Consider the following 20899-nt stretch of genomic DNA (forward strand, 5'->3'; position numbering starts at 1 on the left):
CTGCAGTTTGGGTTTTTAAAAGTTAAGCAACTTACTTCAGTCAGTTCTCTCTGTCTATAGCTGGTATCCAGTATATATGTTCTCTCTTCTGTAAAGTTTACATGCGCTCAGATCTGTCCCTGAATAAAGGCTCGTCCTCATTCGAAGCAGTCCGAACATGACAATATAAATGCACCTCTGTATACAAATGACTTATGTTCACAACCCCCCAAAATAACACTTAAAGCGCCCCTGTCATGTGAACATGTTGTATCTGCCACTTTGTGAAATTCAGCCTGACACAAAGCTTCAACTTTTGCACCTCACATCATGTGTGTGTGTGTGTGCGTGTGTGTGTGCGGATGCGGATGCATGTGCGGTTATGGAAATTTTCCATGTCAGAGTTGCGCTTTCTCCTTGTTTCTCTCTGTGGCAGGTGTAAATGGTGCAAGTTTCTGTCTTGTTCAACACCCGTGCTATTTTGATGTGTTGGCAATTCCTTTGCCAGACCAATAACTCCCTCACACCAACACTACTCTTTCATGCTGCCTGCTTATTCTCATTCTTAGGGAATCCTCCTGAGATACATTGGTGCGCCTCTTAATTCCCCAGGAGGCATGCAGGAAACATACACTAGTGATTTCCAGGGATGAAACACAGACAAAACATTAGACCACAATATATCACGACATCTACTGTTGCTGGGTCACATAACCAGTTAAGCGGGTTCCATAACTGTCACGAGCTGATGTTTTATAATTCTCTTATTTGCTTGTCACTCATTTAAGTTTGCTCTTTGTTTTCCGGGCTGGGGGGAAGAAAGAGGGGAAGTGGTGGAATTATTATCAGCAGCAACACGCAGCCAGTCAGCGAGCAAAGTGAGGAAGAATCCCAGGAGGCGGTGTGGCCCGGCGGGTTGGTTTGTACACCCGTCACAGACTTCTGAAGGGTGACGTGCATCACTGCTCCACTGAGGGAAAGCCTCTGCCATGTTACTGTCATGTTCCAAGGTATGCTACGTGGCTTCAAACACATCAAACACATCTACAGGATACTGATTTGGGAATGCCATGGGGAGCCACACAAAGGTACACAAACACTCCTGAAAACACACAAGTGTGCGTTAGCTTCCAAAGTAACAGAAATAAATACTGTTTAAAAATTCAGTTATGATTATAAAACAGTGGTATTTGAATAGAGCTCAGATAGATGAAAATTACTGGATGACAAATAATGTGTATAGACAATTTCTCAGACTTGTAACTAAATCTGAAAATATCCACTCCTCTCTGCCGTACCATTTCTAAAGCTACAAGTGAAAGCCGTAATACATGTAATATGATGTGTAAGGTGAAAATGAAGTCAGTATTTTGTTCACGCTAAAAGAACTGACTAGAAACTTTTCTGCTACAATCAGCATAGTATCACAAAGAGTCCCTACAATATTGCATGTGTTACAGAGCCAGCCAGAAGAAATGATTATGTACTGTCATAAAATTTTGGACATGAAGTAGGACAGAGTCACAGCTTTTCAAGTCGTAATCAGTTAGTCTTTATCTCTTTCAAGCAGAGATGACAACAAAAGTTTGATACTCCAACTCAACTCTCGCTTAAGTTAGAGAACTTAAAGAGTTCAGATTTGAACTCTAAATATTTGAGGCTTGAAAAAAACGTAAAAGTTTTCCAGCCCCGTGTCCTACGCCGTTTCTTTGTAAAGAGGGTCTGGGCTCTTGGCTATTGAGAAATGTCTTTTTATTAATTAAACTTAATCACTGCTGATATGAGGCTGCTACTGCTCCGTCTGTGCTTGGGTCCAACTCCTCAAAAATATACTACACACTGTGCATAAGTTTTTAAAAGGTTTAGGTCAGCACAATTCTAGAAGTCTAACGTGAGCCTGCTTCATCCATCCTAAAACCTGTACAGTCAAAACTAAGTAAAATCTTTTACAGTCATATTTAGTAAATTAGATTGTGCACTTCCTGCATGGACTGACGGTAACAAAGCTCTGAAAAATAAGAGCACTGTGCCAGCTGTCAAGCATTATGGTGGCAGCATCATTCTGAGGGTCTGTTATCCTGCCATAACATGGAATTATACAGAAGGATGACGGACTATTCTTTCATTTCAATTCAAATCAATAAACAGTTGAAACTTAGACAGAATCCATGATCAAGCTCCAAAATGATCACAGACACACACGAAAAGCAGGTTTCCAAAGTGTGGGAAAATATCCAGCCAGAAATTTTGCATGATGTTTTTGATGGCTACAGAAAGTGGGGCGTCATGAAAGGTGAAAAATAAACGTAACCTTGTGCACCCAATTTTAAAGGTGCTTGAAAATGTTTGTCGTAACATCATCCAATCCCAAATACAAAGTTCAAACGCAGCATTAAAAATAAAAAATTTATAGAACATTTATGCCAGTGATGAGTGTGTCTGTGTTTGTACATGGATCAGTTGATCTAAACACAAGGTTACTAAAACGTTATTCTTCCAACACAATCAGAAGTCTTTTGGAGTGTGCCATCAAAGAGCCAAGCTTGATTTATGAGGAACAGTTAAGAGCGATTTGACTAGAGAAGGGCTCCCCTCCCGGTTTGCCGTGCACGGTGCCGAGGAAGGCTGAGTTGTTTGCTGTGCCTCTAGGCGTGAGGATGAGGGGAAGCAGCCTGGAGTTCCTGCCTGGCTCAGGGGGAGGTTGGACTGGATTAGACGGCTGACAGCTGGGCCACATCTCTGGAGGCGCGGGGCGAAGAGACCCCCCGTCTGCCTGCCTCTGCACCAAGTGTCAATTTGAGCATGAAGGAAGGATGGAGCGAGCCAAAGAGTAAGTAAGTGAGCAAAGTGGGGCCTCTGGTAGTCCTGGGTGGATTGACATCAGCTGTGCATGGACTGTGCACACCGTTAGGCATCAGGAAACACACTGTTTATTTAGTGGGTTTGGACTTGGGGTGCACAACGGAACACGGACACAAGACAAAGTACTCCTTTAAGGTTGCAGCTTTTGACCTCTCTAGTTGAAGCGGCGACGCTTATAGTCAAACACCGCATGATATCAGGAATATAAAGCAGCCTTAGTTATTTGGATTTAAAATATATCCTTTGCTATTAGCGGAAGCATTTATTAATCAAAGCATAATCTCCTTTCCACTAAATCAAAGCCTCTCAATGATGCAGAAATGGCAGTGAAATGAACACCCCTCAGGTGGTATCCTGTACAATTATGTGCAATCAAGATTAAAACTACTTCAAAATCAAGCTCACTTCTTATTTATCTGTATTTTCAGTCCTGCAATATTTCAGTAAATCTTACTGCCACTAGAGCTTGCATTATTCCATAAGCCTTGAATTTCAACATTTGCCCCAACTTTCAGAAGATAGTTTGATAAATTACTTGATTGCTGGATGCACAACCAATGGCATAATTTACCTCAGCAGCTCACTGTTAATATGAAGAATGTTCCAGGGCCGTATGAGGATTCTTCACCATAATCGGTTTTCTCTAATCTTCAGAGACTGCTTTGTGTTTTTTTCTGCAACCGAATCTTGGCGATCATCGGCACGTGGGATGAGGGCTGCAGTCTACTTTATTAGCCGGTGATGTTCTAATGTGATTTATTTTTATAAATGAGAGTAAGATGGGAATGCAAGTGGGGGTGGAGGCCAGTATGCAAATGCGGACCCTCATTAAACACCACCAACACCACACAACATTATCCCCAGCACCTCGGATTGTTTGTGCGCATTAACGAGGTGGAACCGAGTCAGCTAACTAATGACAGTGTAATGATCACAGCATTTATGATAAAGTCATCAGAAGGCTTGACACTTACGTATTTGATGTATTATGGGGGCCTTCTGCCTCCCTAAGACTGTTGCGGACCTCAGTTTGCTCCTCTTGGCTTCATCTACGTTCGAAACTCGCAAGTCATTAAAAATGTTACATATAAAATTGTCAGCAGTGACCCTTAGTGACTGCAGACAGCTCATTACGTTAACTTCTGAGGCAAAAACTTTGTACATTCAGTCTAATGGAGATACAAAAATATACAGAATCGTAATCCATTATGGACTTTTTGTTACAGTTCATGGAATTAAAATTACACAGAAAAATATGTGCTTTTATGTATAAATGCTTACATAGAATGTCACAATTAAATATTTATTATTTGTTTGTTTTTTCAGATATTTTGGGGGAAATAATATCAGAAAATGTTGTAGTATTTATTTCTCATCTCAGTTGAGTCTGCCTCTCAAAGTGCTAACTGCTGTTGCTGTTGCTGAACAGAATTTTTTTAGAACCACTTACCCATTAACTACAATTCTTAAATAATATGAGTTAAAACAGCATTTAACTTTCCCTCTGGAATAATATTTTTTTAACTGAATTGAAAAGGATTTTGTTTATTTTGACCCCTCCAGATTTTGTACTTTACTTCTGGCATTACCAGGAGTCATCAGTCTTAGAAGGTTTTGTGCCACAATTTGTACTGCCTGATTTGTCCATTTTGTGCCTGTTTGGCCATCTTGTGATTTTAATGATTTTTCTGAAATCAACTGATGGCGTACTGCAAGGAACAGTAATCCTCACACAAACAGTTTCTCTTACTGGTGATCACTGATGTGTAAAGGAATCAGAACCCCAATCAATGGATATAGACAGTACACAAATCCTACAGAAAATAAGCAAAAATTCATGAGATTTTAACACTTTTTGAATAACAACCTATGTAAAAACCTAACTAACTTATACATTTGAACTAAGTTCAATTGTAAAAACATGGTTTGTTTCCAAATATTAAGTATAAGTGAAAACTGGTCAAATGGAAATACCTAGTTAAAGTTTGGGAGTATAAATTGATGAAGGGGCAAACTGACAAAGTGCTATTCTATGTTAAATTTAAATTGAGATTCAATCTTTCTTCCTGTCTTACATTGCCCAGATAAATTTCTGTCCTGTGCTCAAAGTGACTTTTATAAGTCTGAACCTCATTTGGTCTTGAAAAAAACAGTTCAATATTTATTAAACCTTATTTTGTGCTCAAAACAAACCTAAAGCCTCTTCGGTACTTCTGTATTAGTTACTAGAACCACAGAATTACGGCAGCATAAAAACAATGCCATAACTCATACATGAACGAGTTAAACCTGGACTTAAATATTTAACACAGATTACAATTCTTTTAAAGGCATTTTGTGAATATTTATGTTTTTTGTTAGAACTATAACAAAAAATGTGTTTTTTCAACCAAAAAAAAAAGAAAAATTATGTCGCCCTCCCCTCGTTCTCCCTGTTGTCTAGTCCCATTAGCTGGATGATTTACCACCCCACTGGATTCAGCACAAAATGCTGTTTTAAATCTCAGTGGATGAATCTCACATCTTGCACCACCATGTATTTCCAACATTTCTTAGATTGCTTTGTGTTGTATGTGCGGGAATTTGCAAAAATGACCACGCAAGTCGCCACAGCAGTTTCATTTTTGTTCCTTCAAACTTTCTTATGATGTCGGGATGAAGTTCTCTGGGGATTATCATGAGCCCATTTCTGCATGGAGATGTTTATCTTTATGGTGATTGCAAGAATGAGCAGATTAACCCCATAACTAGCAGACATCTTATAGCTGATCTGAGCATCATTAGTCCACATTAATAACCCATGGAAGTGCAAATGGGCTTTTTTTTATCATCTTAATTACATGACATTGGAGCTCTCTATCTAAAGATGACTCTTTAAAGATGAGACCAGCCACGTGACTTCAAGGTGCTTGTTTGGGGGGGTGGGGGGGGGTGGGGGGGGTTGTGTGCACTTCTGAGATAGAAACAAAATAGTACTAAAGTTTTGTGCATGTAGACCAGTAGTGGGAAGTAACGAAGTACATGTACTTTGTTACTGTACTTAAGTACAATTTTCGTGTATCTGTACTTTACTTAAGTAGATTTAATAATGGATACTTTATACTTTTACTCCACTACATTTTACAGTAAGTATCTGTACTTTTTACTTCACTACATTTCTACAAAAGTGTCGCGTTACTCATTACATCCAAGTCGCATTGAGCTTTTTTTCCGTTAAAATGTGAAGTTCAGTGTCTTAAGGTGGCGCCGTAAAATCCTAGCAATAACGTGACTTACGTGTCTGTTGTCACCCATCGCCTCCAACTTTACTCGCACGTGAAGCTCCCGACATGTGCAGTGGTTTCCTCTGAGCGGGAGAAGATGTCTGTCTAATCGTCAGTTATATAATAGCGCTGCATAAACCATAAGATATGGCGACATGTAAAATCAGCAGCGCTTCGCTTTCACAGACGGTGGGGACTTCGTCCAACTTTTAGCGTCACTTGCATAGGCGTAGGAAGCGGGGGAACATGCCCCCCCCCCCCCCCCCCCCCCCCCCCCGCCAATATTGAAGAGAGTCACATTCGTCCCCCCCCAATAATTTCACCTCAGTTGCGAAGAATTTTAAAATCTTCCACTCGCATGCTTTTACAGCGCATTAGCAAAGCACTTAAATAAGCTAAATTATTTTATTATGAGAGGAGCAGATCAGGCATAGGAGAGCCAGGTGGAGTTTCAGAGTGTGAAGATATAAAAATTATATTAATTATATAAAAATTAGATTAATTACATGAGGCAATAAGAAAAGTGCTTGAGGAGAGGTTTAAAAATAAATTTGTGAAAATTTTTGCTACAAAGTAAATAGAGTTGAGATGTATAATAATGTATACATCTGAAAATGAAGTTGTTTAAATTATCATTCTGTATGATAAAAACATACTTTTTATATTTAGTTCACATTCTGATCCTGTAAATTACTGTAGTGTCTGTTGTAAATCCATGAATCCATGCAGGAACACCAGGTTGCAGAGAGTCAGAGGGAGGCAGAGACAGAAACACATATCTGTAGATATTTTTAATTAAATGTTTGCGGATAAAAATGACAGGAGAATAAAAACATTTAGGCTTTTTGCCTCAGTGTTTTTTATGGCTCATGTTTGCTAAGTTACTGAATGCAGGGCTGGAAAGTGAGACTGAGTTAACAGTGAGGAGCTAAGGTGTCAGACGTGAAAAGCATCATTTTTATTTATTTTGTAGATCAAACTGTTGCACTGATGTAGAGAGTTGTTCAAGAAGAACAAAACTTGTTATTTAGATTTTATTTTGTTGGTCAAACTGATGTATTGAGTTTTAATACTGCCGAGTCCTATTTTATTATTTGTTTTTTACTTTGGTTTTAGAAAGAAGTAGAACCAGTTCAACTGCAAGTCAATTTATATCAGTGCATTTTGACCAATAATCAAATGTCTTTTGACCAATAAGATATATCAGAATCTGGTAGTCTGTGTTACCAGAGTATGTAGCTTGCTAGTTGTGAGGCAAATGCTAAAGTGAGTGTTCATCCTGGAATCCTGATTATTGGATTGTAAATAGTAACGTGTTAGAATACTTGTTACTGAAACAAGGGTCAGATTAGAGTAACGCATTACTGAAGTGATATGGCATAATTGTTTGACATTTCTGCTCAAAATATTTACTGATCTGTCAGGTTTCCGATATGTGTCGCCCCCAATGACAGACTCGTTCCTACGCACTTGCCTAGAACACTGTAAAAGGCAATACCTATTCTTACTTAAATTAGGTTTGTATGCTTTACTCAAGTCTCACTAAATTGTTTATTCAACTCAAGTAATATGAGCAATGTACATGTTTTGCCTGAGAAAAGTACAAGACTATATTATTTTGAGTAAACTGAATTTGACTATTTTTGTCACTGGAGTGAATGCTTCAGCTCAGCGGTGCGCAGTAAAGTGCGGGAAGCTTCCACTGGAAGAAACAGAGCTTCTTTAAAGGTGAGTTATTCGTCTTCAGTATATTTTCATGTGTCATGTATGCCTTTACTACTCGCATATATGGTTACAGGTTAATTTTTCTTTGAAAAGATGACGCATAAAGTCTTTGCAGGCTAATATGCTAATCTTAGCATTGGCTCATGGGTCCAACATTAGCTAAAACTGCCACGCTTTTTACTTGAGAGCCTTTAATATTTTGTCCATTGTTGTAGAAAAAAACTTACCAAGCACTGTTCAGGTAAAATCACTCATTAGGTTTATTTATGAATTATGCACAATACAGAGAGCTTGCAGGACAATCATCATGAAGCAATTCTGGATGGAAAGCTCTGCCAGGCAGAGACAACACATGAGTCTTTTAAACACATTAAAGTTAATTTTAAATTTACTTCTCTTATGTCTAGAAGAATGAATTTCTAAACTCTTAAACATCCTCAGGAGTCAAACAACTAAGAATGATCATAATTAAGCTACCCAATTTCATGTGTTTTCTAGAAAACCCAACAAAACAAAAAAAATTACATTAGTGCAGTGAAGGTATAGATAAGTGTCCGTTCAAAACCCAACAAGAAAGCGCAGATTTTCCATCTGGAAAGTAGGTAAAGCGTAGAAACAGGAACACTGATCGCCTGCTCAGGAGGATTTGTTACCTCCTGTCATAAAAGTATAAATCTTCACTCTCTGCTTTGGTCACTCGACAGTGGACCAGCAATAGTTCTTTGAGTGGAGAGCCTTTCAGAAACATCCAAACTAGCTGTTGCTCTGGACATTGTCCTCTCTGGTGTCAAAAGTTGAAGTACTTGATACTTGGTAGAGTGAAGTTTTGCTGCTCACTCTGTTGCTTTGTTGTTTCAGATTTAAAGTCGTGATCTAGATGGACATTACAGACAAATCCTCCCCCGTCTCTCTTCTCTGGCTTCCTGTCAGTCCAACTGGTTCTGGTGTTGGATCTTTGGGTTGTCCAGATCGTCCCTCAGGAAATGTCCATGTTGTCCACAGATGAAACAAGCGTCAACAGTTCAGAGTCGTCTTCTCTCACAGCTCTGAAGCATGTTTAGCTTTTCTTCCTCTACGCTGATACTGGACAGCACACCAGCGGAGGTTGTTAAAGCTCAGTCTCAGTTTTCAGTCCAAATGCTCAACAGGAGACTGACAGTTGTCCCCTGGAGGTGATGGAGGTCTTTTCTGTCTTCTTGATCCTCCAGATCTTCTCGATCATTTTCATCGGCTGGTTTTGTAGGAGGGACATCATCTGGTCCATGGGAGGACAGATGGGAAGAGTTGAGGTCAGAGGTCAGATGCACCGCGCGAGGCTCAGACAGAGAGAAAGAGAAAAAGCAAATAGAAATCAATTAGGGTTTGTTTTGTCATTTTTCTTGTTATGTTCTATGCATATATAGTTATGAATCTTATTTTAACCTTTTACGTGATCATATAGTTTTAGTCATTTATTATCCATCCAGTATTATGGCTCCTGTTTGTGGAACAGTTTGTTATTTCCAATAAAGGTCTTTAGGATTCCAAAAAGGTTTGGTTCCCTCAATTTAGAAAACTCAAGGAATCACCTGCCTTATTTACCTTCCCTACGACTCGTGTTTGGTCAGAATGCTAGATTTGGGGTGGAGCACTCCATGCATGGTCAGTAGTTTCCGAGTGTCTTAACATCGGTGGTCTTCATCTCCTCCTTTGGCCAGCTGATTATTCCTGCAGGGTCTCTGATTACTCTGGTGTAGGGCTGAAACGATTCCTCGAGTGATTCGAGTACCTCGATTATTAAAATTCCTCGAGGAAAATTGACCTGCCTCGAAGCTTCGTTAATTTATGTTTTATCATTTAGCGCACCGTGTTTCAGCCGGAACATTATTTGCGTTGCGCGAAGCTCTGACTTCCGCCTCTGAGTTGTTGACGGAAGCTACGTGTTAGCGGCATAACGTCCAATCTTCAAGTTCGGCCCGCGGGGATTTTACTGATTGGTGATAATTCCGGGTTTTCATCGTTTTTGTGGGACCAATAAACATCCTTAAAATGATGTCGGGAGTTCGGCAGCCTTTCTGCTCCGGAGCTGCTGGTTGAACGGCGGGAAGAAGCTGAGGAGGATTTATACAGGTGAGCGGAGAGACTGAACACAGCAGGCGGCTGAGGGTTGATGCTTACAGGGTAAGAGCAGCTTTACGGACGAACCGCACAATAAACTTATATCATCCCGGTCTAAACAAACGGGAGGCGGAACATGGCTGGTAGATGAGTTTCTGAACGGAGGAGCCGTAAATATCCCGTATTGCTCCCCCGGTCTACAAAAAAGTAACTGGTAGGGAAGCACAAATGTGGAAAAAATAGACTGATGTTGATATCCGATAGTAACACTGGTGTTATGGAAGATTTACCAATATTTTATTTCATAATTGTTTTTATCCGATTACTCGATTAATCGTAAGAAAAATCTATAGATTACTCGATTACTAAAATAATCGTTTAGAACAGCCCTACTCTGGTGAGTAGCTGTTTATCGCACGGATCTTGTATTTGCCATTAAGCTGGCTTCTCAGGACTTGCCTTATTTGTTGGAGGTACGAGGGGGTGCCCAAAAGTTTCCAGAATGACGCTGCTGCACGCGCAGTTTTTGTAGTACGCGATTCTGCCGCTAGGTATTTGTTCAACCACGCCTTCTCAATCAGTGTGCCAAGCAGCGTTGATGTGGAAGGTTTCATCTACCCGCAGTGAATTTTCTTGTAAGAGCTGTTTTGTCCAGCAGTCGTTTTTCTTCAAGGAGAAGTTCTATGAGCAGCACATGGCTGAAGCTTTGCTTCCTGCTCCGGAAAAAAGCGGTTGATCATCAATTGACAATTCACCATTTTTAAAGCGGGTGAACATGAGTAAACTTGAGCTTGACACATAGCGTCATCCTTGTAAGCGGTCTAACATTTGAACGGTTTCCGATGCTTTTTTCCTGAGCAGGAAGCAAAGCTTCAGCCACGCAAACTTCTCCATGAAGAAAAACGACGGCTGGACAAAACAGCTCTTACAACAAAATTCACTGCGGGTAGATGAAACCTTCCACATCAACGCCGCTTGGCACACTGATTGAGAAGGCGTGGTTGAACAAATACCTAGAGCAGTGTTTCTCAACATTTTTCAAGCCAGCGCCCCCCTAGCCCTTATCCAGGTCCCTCACCGCCCCCCACCAAAGAATTTGCAGGCTACTTTGCACTGACTATATTTTATCATTAATATTACTATCACTATTGTAGATGTTTTGATTTTCATGCTTGTTTCTGTATTTATCATCAAAAATAATTTCCCAGAGAACAAAAAAAGTCATGGGAATAGAAATTATTTTCACAGGAGTCTACGAAAATGCAATGAACATTCAAGTAAAAATTTTTAGGCCTAACAGCAGCCAATCAGAGTGGGAAAAAAAATCTTATTTTGTGCCGTTTTCTAGTTGTTAAATCTTGCACAAAATGACCAGATAAAAGATGTACAGCAATGCCAGTTTAAACTTTGAACTATTTGCAAAACGACTGAGCTCTGCAACATTAAAACATGGATAGAACTGTAACTACATCAGTGTTTGTCAGTTTCTGGTGGTGCAGCTCTGTGCTGCCTTCAGGAGAATGGGACATCAGAGTATCATCCATAAAACTTCACCCACATGGCATTTATTGTGCAAACCAGAGCTTTCAGTGGAGAAACAAAAGTTCCAGGTCCTTTTAATGCCATACAAATATGAGACAGAAACAAATCCTTAATCAAATCCTAATAAGTCCAATTGAAAGTGTCATGGAGTCTCAACCTCATGACACTGACATGAAAATTAATATTGAAGAAATAAATATATCAAAGCTAATTAAAACATAAATAAGTGATCAGTTCTTTACTGTTATGGTAAGATATATTTATTCTCAGTACTAGATGGGGTCTCAACAAACCCATGACATTTCAACAATATTTTACCTTTATCTGGAAATAGTGTCTGTTTATTCTTGCCATACAGGTTTATTCCTCTGTATTTACTTTAGTTTCTTAGTTAATTCTTGCATTTTGTTCTTCATTCATTTCCATTAAGTTTCCTTTGATTAGTATTATCCTCTCTTGGTTTATTGCTATGTCCACTTTAGTTTCTTTCCTGTTGCTAGATTTATTTTATCATTTATTGACGCTCACCGTCAGTAATTTTCACTCATCACCTGCTGCGCCGTCTAATCGTCATGTGTTTCACATCATGTGTTGATTTTTTTCAATGTTCAGTGTCGGATTCTCTGTTTTTATGCCATAATTCACATCTAGTTCGTCGCTCCGTTTTATGTCCCGCTTCTCCTGTTTCAGAGTTTTGCGCAATGTGCACGTCTTTTTTTTAAGCCCCCAAGGTGCTCGGCGGTCGGGAAGCGTATCGATGGGGAAAAGCGATGCAGCACATATAGGCTATACTGCATTCTGATTATTGAAATTTAAAAGTGCTGTGTTGTTCTATCATACCAGTTTCATACCGGACCACTCACAGCACCGGTGTTAAGGCTATAAAATGAACGCCCTCTATCGTGGTATCACCCATGGAGGGATTTCTTGATTTCTTTATTTAAATGGGTTCATTTTTCAGAGGGATACACAGCGAGAGTATCGTGATTTTAGCTACCAGTAGAAGAAGAACGGAGCTGCGCCAAGAACCTAACAGAAGCTACAAACACTGAATAGAATAAGAGCTGCCATCAATACAGCTGCATCCAAGCATGGTTTAATGTTACATTAAACCATGCTACATGGATGACATTAAGTTTTACCAAGTTGCTCAAAGTCTAAACTGGCATTGTTGTGCATTTAAGGTGTAAAGTTTACCTTCGACTAAACGCCCCCCAAAGGCATCCCAGCGCCCCCCTTTTGAAAAAATGTCCGCCAGCGCCCCCTGCCGTCCTCTGAACGCACCGCCCACGTTGAGAACCGCTAACCTAGAGGCAGAATCGTGTACTACGAAAACTGCGCGTGCAGCAGCGTCATTCTGGAAACTTTTGGGTACCCCCTCATATTTGGCTGTGGCTCCTTTCCTTGTGACCTCATTCAGGTTGCCATTTGCTTGTGGTATTCCCAGGTACTTGTAACTGTCCTCAATGTCTGCTATTGTTCCTTCTGGGAGTGAGACCCCTTCTGTGTGGATGACGTTCCCTCCATCCGCCACAGTTCTCTAGTCCGAATGACATCCCAATGTCAGTGCTGTAGGTCTTGGTGGTGCGGATCAGTGAGTCGATGTCTCGCTCGCTCTTGGCGTACAGCTTGATGCCATCCATGTAGAGGAGGAGACTTTTGGTGGCTGCATTCTTGAGTCGGTATCCGTGGCCAGTCTGGTTGAAGTTTGGAGCCATCCCGTTCTTCCAAACAGCGATGGTGCTCAGAGGGGCTTTCCTCCCTCATTGCTCCTTCCCACCTGCCTCACCCGGAGAGCCAGGGCCCCACTGCTGCTGGGACCTCTGTCCGTGGAGCGCCTGCTCCTTCGTCCAAAGAGGCGCAGGCGATTCTTCTTTGTGCCTGTGTCCTTGAGCTACAGGTGCGCCACCTGTAGCTCTGTATGTTCTTTTTTTTTGCCACCATTCGGATCACAGAAACGTGGGTGGGCATCTGCCTGCGCCTGCTTACCAGCAGGTTTCTGGAGGTCCATATGGTGGCTAGGGTGAGCCACATCTCCATGAGGCCCTTTTTTATGTTTTCCGGTGGCTCACCCTATGCAGCACTAGCTGCGTGTCGAGGACCTCCCTTACTGGCAAGTATGGGAATTGCAAGGAGCCGGCCTTTGCCCACAGGTCCACAGCAGCGCTACACTCCCACAGAAGGTGCCTAACCGACTCCGGGTCGGGGGCAGATGTCGCGGGAGTGCATGACGGCTCTGACTGGGAGGATCCCATGAGCCACCATCCTGGAGTCTGTTTGGAAGGACGGGATGGCTCACGTTGATGATTTGGCTGAGGGATTCAGACCTATGCAGAACAGCAGTGGGGGCAGAGAGTTTCCTGGAAAGAATTATGATTCTTTCCAGAGTTTTTGATTTCTGCCCCATTTGATTAACACTTGTGCAAGTGGTTTGCAGTTGCAGGTTTTTTTATTTATTTATTTTTTAATATATATATACTGCAAACTGCACAATTGGTTTTCAGTTGCAGTTTTTTATCCATCCATCAATTTTCTTACACCCTTGTCCCTTAGTGGGGTTCGGAAGGGGTGCTGGTGCCTATCTCCAGCTAAAGTTCTGGGCGAGAGGCGGGATACACCCTGGACAGGTCGCCAGTCTGTCGCAGGGCAGTTTTTTATTTATTCCATCCATCCATCCATTTTCTTTACACCCTTGTCCCTTAGTGGGGTTGGGAGGGTTGCTGGTGCCTATCTCCAGCTAACGTTCCTGGCGAGAGGCGGAGTACACCCTGGACAGGTCGCCAGTCTGTCTCAGGGCAGTTTTTTATTTATTTATTTTATTTTATTTTTTTAAATATATACTGCAAACCACTTGCACAATTGGTTTGCAGATGCAGTTTTGTTATTTTATTTTTTTATTTATATATAATGCAAACTGCAAACCACTTGCACAAGTGTCCACTGCTGTTCTACATCTGAACCCCCTCAGCCAAATCACCAACAAGACTGGCTACGGATTCCGACTCAAAAATGGGGCCACCATTAATGTTACCCTAACCCTCCTCTACATGGATGACATTAAGCTGTACGCCAAGAGCGAGCGAGACATCGACTCACTAATACACACCACCAGGATCTACAGCACTGACATTGGGATGTTATTCGGACTAGAGAAGTGTGGTCGGATGGAGGGAAGGTCGTCCACACAGAAGGGGTCTCACTCCCAGAAGGAACAATAGCAGACATTGAGGACAGTTACAAGTACCTGGGAATACCACAAGCAAATGGCAACCTGAATGAGGTCACAAGGAAAGGAGTCACAGCCAAATACCTCCAACGAATAAGGCAAGTCCTGAGAAGCCAGCTCAATGGCAAGAACAAGATCAGTGCAATAAACAGCTAAGCCTTACCAGTAATCAGAGATCCTGCAGGAATAGCTAGTTGGCCAAAGGAGGAGATAAACACCACGGATGTTAAGACTCTGAAACTACTAACCATGCATGGAGGGCTCCACCCCAAATCCAGCATTCTGACTAAACGAGGAACAAGGAAGGTAAATAAGGCAGGTGATTCCTTGAGTTTTCTTAATTGAGGGAACCAAACCTTTTTGGAATCCTTTACTGTGGCGATTTAAAATAAAACCTATTGGGTGTATGTACAGTAAAAAGAGGAGTGGGCCCAAAACTGAACCTTGGGGAACCCAAGCAGAGCAACAAGGTCCCAGAATACTGAAATATTAAAACTGTACAATTCATGTTTAAGGTCAGAAATCAGCAACTTCCACCCAATATACAGAAAATGTTTTGTGACAGAGAGGGAAGTTATAATTTAAGAGGTGATGGACATTTTAAAAAACAATGTATTAGAACAACCATGCAGAGTTTTTGTTTATCGGTGCGTGGAGTAGATGTATAGAATGGATTGAATGATGAGTTCAAAAAAGTAGAAATATACACCAGCTTAAAAAACTGATTAAAAAGGAGCTTATTGCAAAATGTTCTATAAGATGACTGTTTTAAAGTCTGTAAATACTATTGATGATATAAATACTTTTTAAATGAGACATCTTTAAATGTCATGTAAAATGGAAACAAGTTGTCTCGTTTTGATGTTTTGACAGTTAATTGATTATAAATTGATAAGTATGAAAGGGGCAGGACATCATAAGATATTACATCTTCTGCTCCTTTTCAAACAGAAAATATAAAATGTGCATGTCACTTGGGCATAATTTGTTTTACCTCTTATTTCTCTAGTCTGTTTCATTCTATTTTATTTGATTTTTTTCTTTCTTGATTGTCTTTTCTGTCTGTTATAAATAAAAATAAATACATAAATAAATAATTAGCTGGCCAAAGGAGGAGATGAACACCACGGATGTTAAGACTCAGAACCTACTAACCATGCATGGAGGGTCCCACCCCAAATCCAGCACCCTGAGACTAGCCACAAGGAAAGAGGCAGAGGACTAGTGAGTGTGAGAGCCACTGTCCAGGATGAAACATCCAAGATCCATAAATACACCAAGGACAAGATCTCAACAGGCAATGTGTTCAATAAATGTCTCAGACAATGGGGGAACAGAGGATGAGGTGCTGGAGGTACCATGATGGGAGGACAAGCCCCTACATGGGATGTACCACCGACAAATAACTGAAGTGGCTGATATCAGGAAATCCTACCAATGGCTGGAAAAAGCTGGACTCAAGGACAGCACAGAGGCTCTCATCCTGGCTGCACAGGAACAGGCCCTAAACACCAGAGCAATAGAGGCTCAGATCTACCACACCAGACAAGACCCAAGGTGTAGGTTGTGCAAGGAGGCCCCTGAGACAGTCCAGCACATAACAGCAGGGTGCAAGATGCTGGCAGGGAAAGCGTACATGGAACGACATAACCAAGTAGCAGGCATAGTGTACAGAAACATCTGCAGAATATGGACTGGAAGATCAAAGTGGGGAACACCCCCAAAGGTGGTGGAGAATAACCGAGCTAAGATCCTGTGGGACTTCCAGATCCAGACAGACAAAATGGTAATGACGAACCAACCGGACATTGTGGTGGTGGATAAACAACAGAGGAAAGCCGTTGTGGTGGATGTAGCAGTACCAAGTGACTACAACATCAGGAAAAAGGAGCACGAGAAACTGCAGAAATACCAGGGCCTCAGAGAGGAACTGGAAAAGGCCTGGAAGGTGAAGACCACAGTACAATACCATCCCATACCAACTTTATTTATGAAGCACTTTATACACCAATAAATTGATTAAAAACGGAAGAAAACTGACCAGCAGTAGAAGGGTTAAGAACATGATAGAACCGAGCTGCAGTGCATGCTTTAGCTTTAGCACAGGACAGCGTTATCTCAAATAAAACAGGCATATGGTCTGAAAATAATGAGTCACCAATCACTAAATTACAAACTGGTAGACCATAAGATAAAACCAGATCAAGACTGTGACCATGCTCATGGATAGCACCAGTCAGACTGCACAAAATTAAAAGAATCGGTTACATTAAGAAACGACTGAGCCATAGGTGTAGTAGGACGACAGACAAGAATATTAAAATCACCAACAACGAGAACTCGGTCATACCTTGGCATAATATCAGCCAGGAAATCAGAAAAGTCATTTATAAAATTTTTGTTGTGCTTCGGTGGCCGATAGACCGCTGCTCACAGCACAGTGTGAGAGCTGCCGAGTTCAAATAGGCTGATCTCAAAGCTACTAAACGAGGCCAGAGACAACTGTTTACAAGTAAAATTGCTTTTAAAAACAGTCACTATACCTCCACCGGACCTTGACATCCTTGGAGCATTAAAATAGCCGCAGTACCGCGGTAGAAGTTCATTAAAAATGCTGGAGTCACCAAACCACTTGTCCATGATTCTGTTAATAAAACATCCAATCAATAAGAGGAAAAGAAATCCCTAATGACGAAAGTTTTATTTGTCAGCGACCTGGCATTTACCAAACTGATCCTGGCAGAAATCGGCGGGTCTACACCATCAGGTGGCATCCGGTGCTCCCGGCAAAGAGGCCGCAGGTTGCTAGGATTCACCCTGCATCTACAGGGCAGAGGAGCGCAGGGACCTGTGGTAGTCTAGCCTGTGGTCATTGGGGCCCTCGTGGCAGTCATCCCCAAACTGGAGTAGTGGCTAAAACAGATCCCAGGAACAGCATCAGGCATCTCAGTCCAGAAATGTCAGGTTCTAGGCACAGCCAAGATACTGTGCAGAACCCTCAAGCTCCCAGGCCTCTGATAGACGACCCGCACTCTGGATGAAAGAGTCCACCTGTGGAAGGGTGAGAAGGGAATTTATATAAATATGAATAAATATATATACACATTGTCTGAGTATCTCTAAGTAGGTTTGATTTTAACTAGCGTTTCACCTAGCAGTAAACTACATAATTTTTTTCTTATGTGCACAACTATCAAACGTTTCCCAAATACAATGTGACCCCAACACTGAAACTGTGAGTTTCTGTAACAGTATATGTTGAGTAACTGAGGGAAATAACATAAACATACAATATTTAGGGCTCTCTAACAAGCACCATGATGTGCAGAAGTGCTTACATCCCATAACTATTTCTAGCATTTGCAATGCTGCAGCCACAAATTCCAAGATATTTTACAACAAAGATGATTACTTCAGATCAACACAAAGTGCTGCATAACTGTAAAGTGTAAGGAAAATAATTTGCAAACTTTCTACCTTTCTGTTAACATTTTAAAACTTAGAAATCTGACTCGTTATCAAATTTCTGGGCCTTGTCAGAGAACTTAGGAACAGGAAATTTAACAAGGCAAGTGATATCAGATCTGAACCTGTCCGAGCAATATCAGATGATACATTGGATGCTCACAGAAAGGAACATTTTAAGTCTGCTTGTAAAGCAGGTGTTTCTGTTTTTTAATAGAATTCCTTTAACTCAAGAATTAAAGCCAGTTCTAGGACTTTAAGATAAATGGTGTTTTTTTTCTCATTTCTGCCTTTGCAAAGATTCTGCTTAAACATCTCTTTTTGTAAATATTTCTGTCTTTGTTCTGTAGCCTATACTTGGTATCACAAAACATTAGGCAATATCAAGATCGAATAAAGGTAATATTAGCCTAAATGCAGCCAGTGGCATGTGGGCTATAACTAGCATGTTGTCTTACATTGACTTCCTCCATTCAGTGTGCTAAACATGGTTAATAAATAAACAAAATAGCTAAAAAGCTTATTTTAGGAAAAAGCCTACTTTTAATGTGGGCAATAGTTACATTAGAAATGTTTGTGCTCTGCTTTTTGTTCACTTCGTGGAACTTGGTTACCAGTAAACACACTCATCTCTTAGCAACAGATTAGCAACAAAAAATTGTTATTGTTCAAAAAACAGGATTTTTTCTGCTATCTCTCAGACGTTTACTTTATGGAACTTTGTGGAACTTGGTTACCAGAAAACGCGATCATATCTTAGCAACAGATTAACAGCGTAGCAACAAAAAATTCTTATTGATAAAAATGTATAATGTTTCTCCCGCTCTTTTGAAATACCACTTATTTTACACTAACAAGAATTGTGCAGTTGGTCAATTTTGCAGAAAAGTAATTTTTTTTTTTCATTAATGGCAAATAGACTATATTAAACACACATTCAACACAAAAGTAAAAATCTCGATTTATACTTCGTGGCAGTTCGTTACCAGAAAAACCCCGCTTATCTCTTAAAACCAAATTAATAACAAGTAGTTTATAAAACAAAAGCTCTTTTGAAATAACGCTTACCTGATTAGATACAAGACATTTACCGTTGGCAAATTACGCTAAAGTAAATATCTGAAGTTCACTTCGTGGCTCTTGGTTACCAGTAAACACACTCATCTCTTAGCAACAGATTAGCAACAAAAAATTGTTATTGTTCAAAAAACATAGGGTTTCTTCTGCTATCTCTCAGACGTTTACTTTATGGAACTTTGTGGAACTTGGTTACCAGAAAACGCGATCATCTCTTAGCAACAGATTAACAGCGTAGCAACAAAAAATTCTTATTGATAAAAAAATATAATGTTTCTCCCGCTCTTTTGAAATAACACTTATTTTACACTAACAAGAATTGTGCAGTTGGTCAATTTTGCAGAAAAGTAATTTTTTTTTTTGTGTCATTAATGGCAAATAGGCTATATTAAACACACATTCAACACAAAAGTAAAAATCTCGATTTATACTTCGTGGCAGTTCGTTACCAGAAAAACCCCGTTTATCTCTTAAAATCAAATTAATAACAAGTAGTTTATAAAACAAAAGCTCTTTTGAAATAACGCTTACCTGATTAGATACAAGACATTTACCGTTGGCAAATTACGCTAAAGTAAATATCTGAAGTTCACTTCGTGGCTCTTGGTTACCAGTAAACACACTCATCTCTTAGCAACAGATTAGCAACAAAAAATTGTTATTGTTCAAAAAACATAGGATTTCTTCTGTTATCTCTCAGACGTTTACTTTATGGAACTTTGTGGAACTTGGTTACCAGAAAACGCGATCATCTCTTAGCAACAGATTAACAGCGTAGCAACAAAAAATTCTTATTGATAAAAAAATATAATGTTTCTCCCGCTCTTTTGAAATAACACTTATTTTAGACTAACAAGAATTGTGCAGTTGGTCAATTTTGCAGAAAAGTATTTTTTTTGTCATTAATGGCAAATAGGCTATATTAAACACACATTCAACACAAAAGTAAAAATCTCGATTTATACTTCGTGGCAGTTCGTTACCAGAAAAACCCCATTTATCGCTTAAAATCAAATTAATAACAAGTAGTTTATAAAACAAAAGCTCTTTTGAAATAACGCTTACCTGATTAGATACAAGACATTTACCGTTGGCAAATTACGCTAAAGTAAATATCTGAAGTTCACTTCGTGGCTCTTGGTTACCAGTAAACACACTCATCTCTTAGCAACAGATTAGCAACAAAAAATTGTTATTGTTCAAAAAACATAGGATTTCTTCTGTTATCTCTCAGACGTTTACTTTATGGAACTTTGTGGAACTTGGTTACCAGAAAACGCGATCATCTCTTAGCAACAGATTAACAGCGTAGCAACAAAAAATTCTTATTGATAAAAAAATATAATGTTTCTCCCGCTCTTTTGAAATAACACTTATTTTAGACTAACAAGAATTGTGCAGTTGGTCAATTTTGCAGAAAAGTATTTTTTTTGTCATTAATGGCAAATAGGCTATATTAAACACACATTCAACACAAAAGTAAAAATCTCGATTTATACTTCGTGGCAGTTCGTTACCAGAAAAACCCCATTTATCGCTTAAAATCAAATTAATAACAAGTAGTTTATAAAACAAAAGCTCTTTTGAAATAACGCTTACCTGATTAGATACAAGACATTTACCGTTGGCAAATTACGCTAAAGTAAATATCTGAAGTTCACTT

At 40.0% G+C, this 20899-nt stretch overlaps 1 long non-coding RNA gene across 2 annotated transcripts; it reads right to left on the bottom strand.

Annotated features, from left to right (window-relative positions):
• Positions 1 to 8130: 8130 nt before the first annotated feature.
• On the bottom strand, positions 8131 to 19355 carry LOC145548013 (uncharacterized). Of its 2 annotated transcripts, none has more exons than XR_014084303.1 (3): positions 19228 to 19353; positions 8987 to 17745; positions 8131 to 8912 (listed from the first exon to the last, which is right to left on the bottom strand). It is a non-coding gene; the product is annotated as an uncharacterized LOC145548013 (long non-coding RNA). The 2 variants fall into 2 exon arrangements; XR_014084302.1 differs by lacking the exon at positions 8131 to 8912 and having other exon boundaries at positions 8919 to 10939; positions 12776 to 17745; positions 19228 to 19355.
• Positions 19356 to 20899: the final 1544 nt, after the last annotated feature.

Source organism: Poecilia reticulata, chromosome 17 (assembly GCF_904066995.2).
Source record: "Poecilia reticulata chromosome 17, P_reticulata-male-v2, whole genome shotgun sequence".
NCBI classification, from domain to species: Eukaryota; Metazoa; Chordata; class Actinopteri; order Cyprinodontiformes; family Poeciliidae; genus Poecilia; species Poecilia reticulata.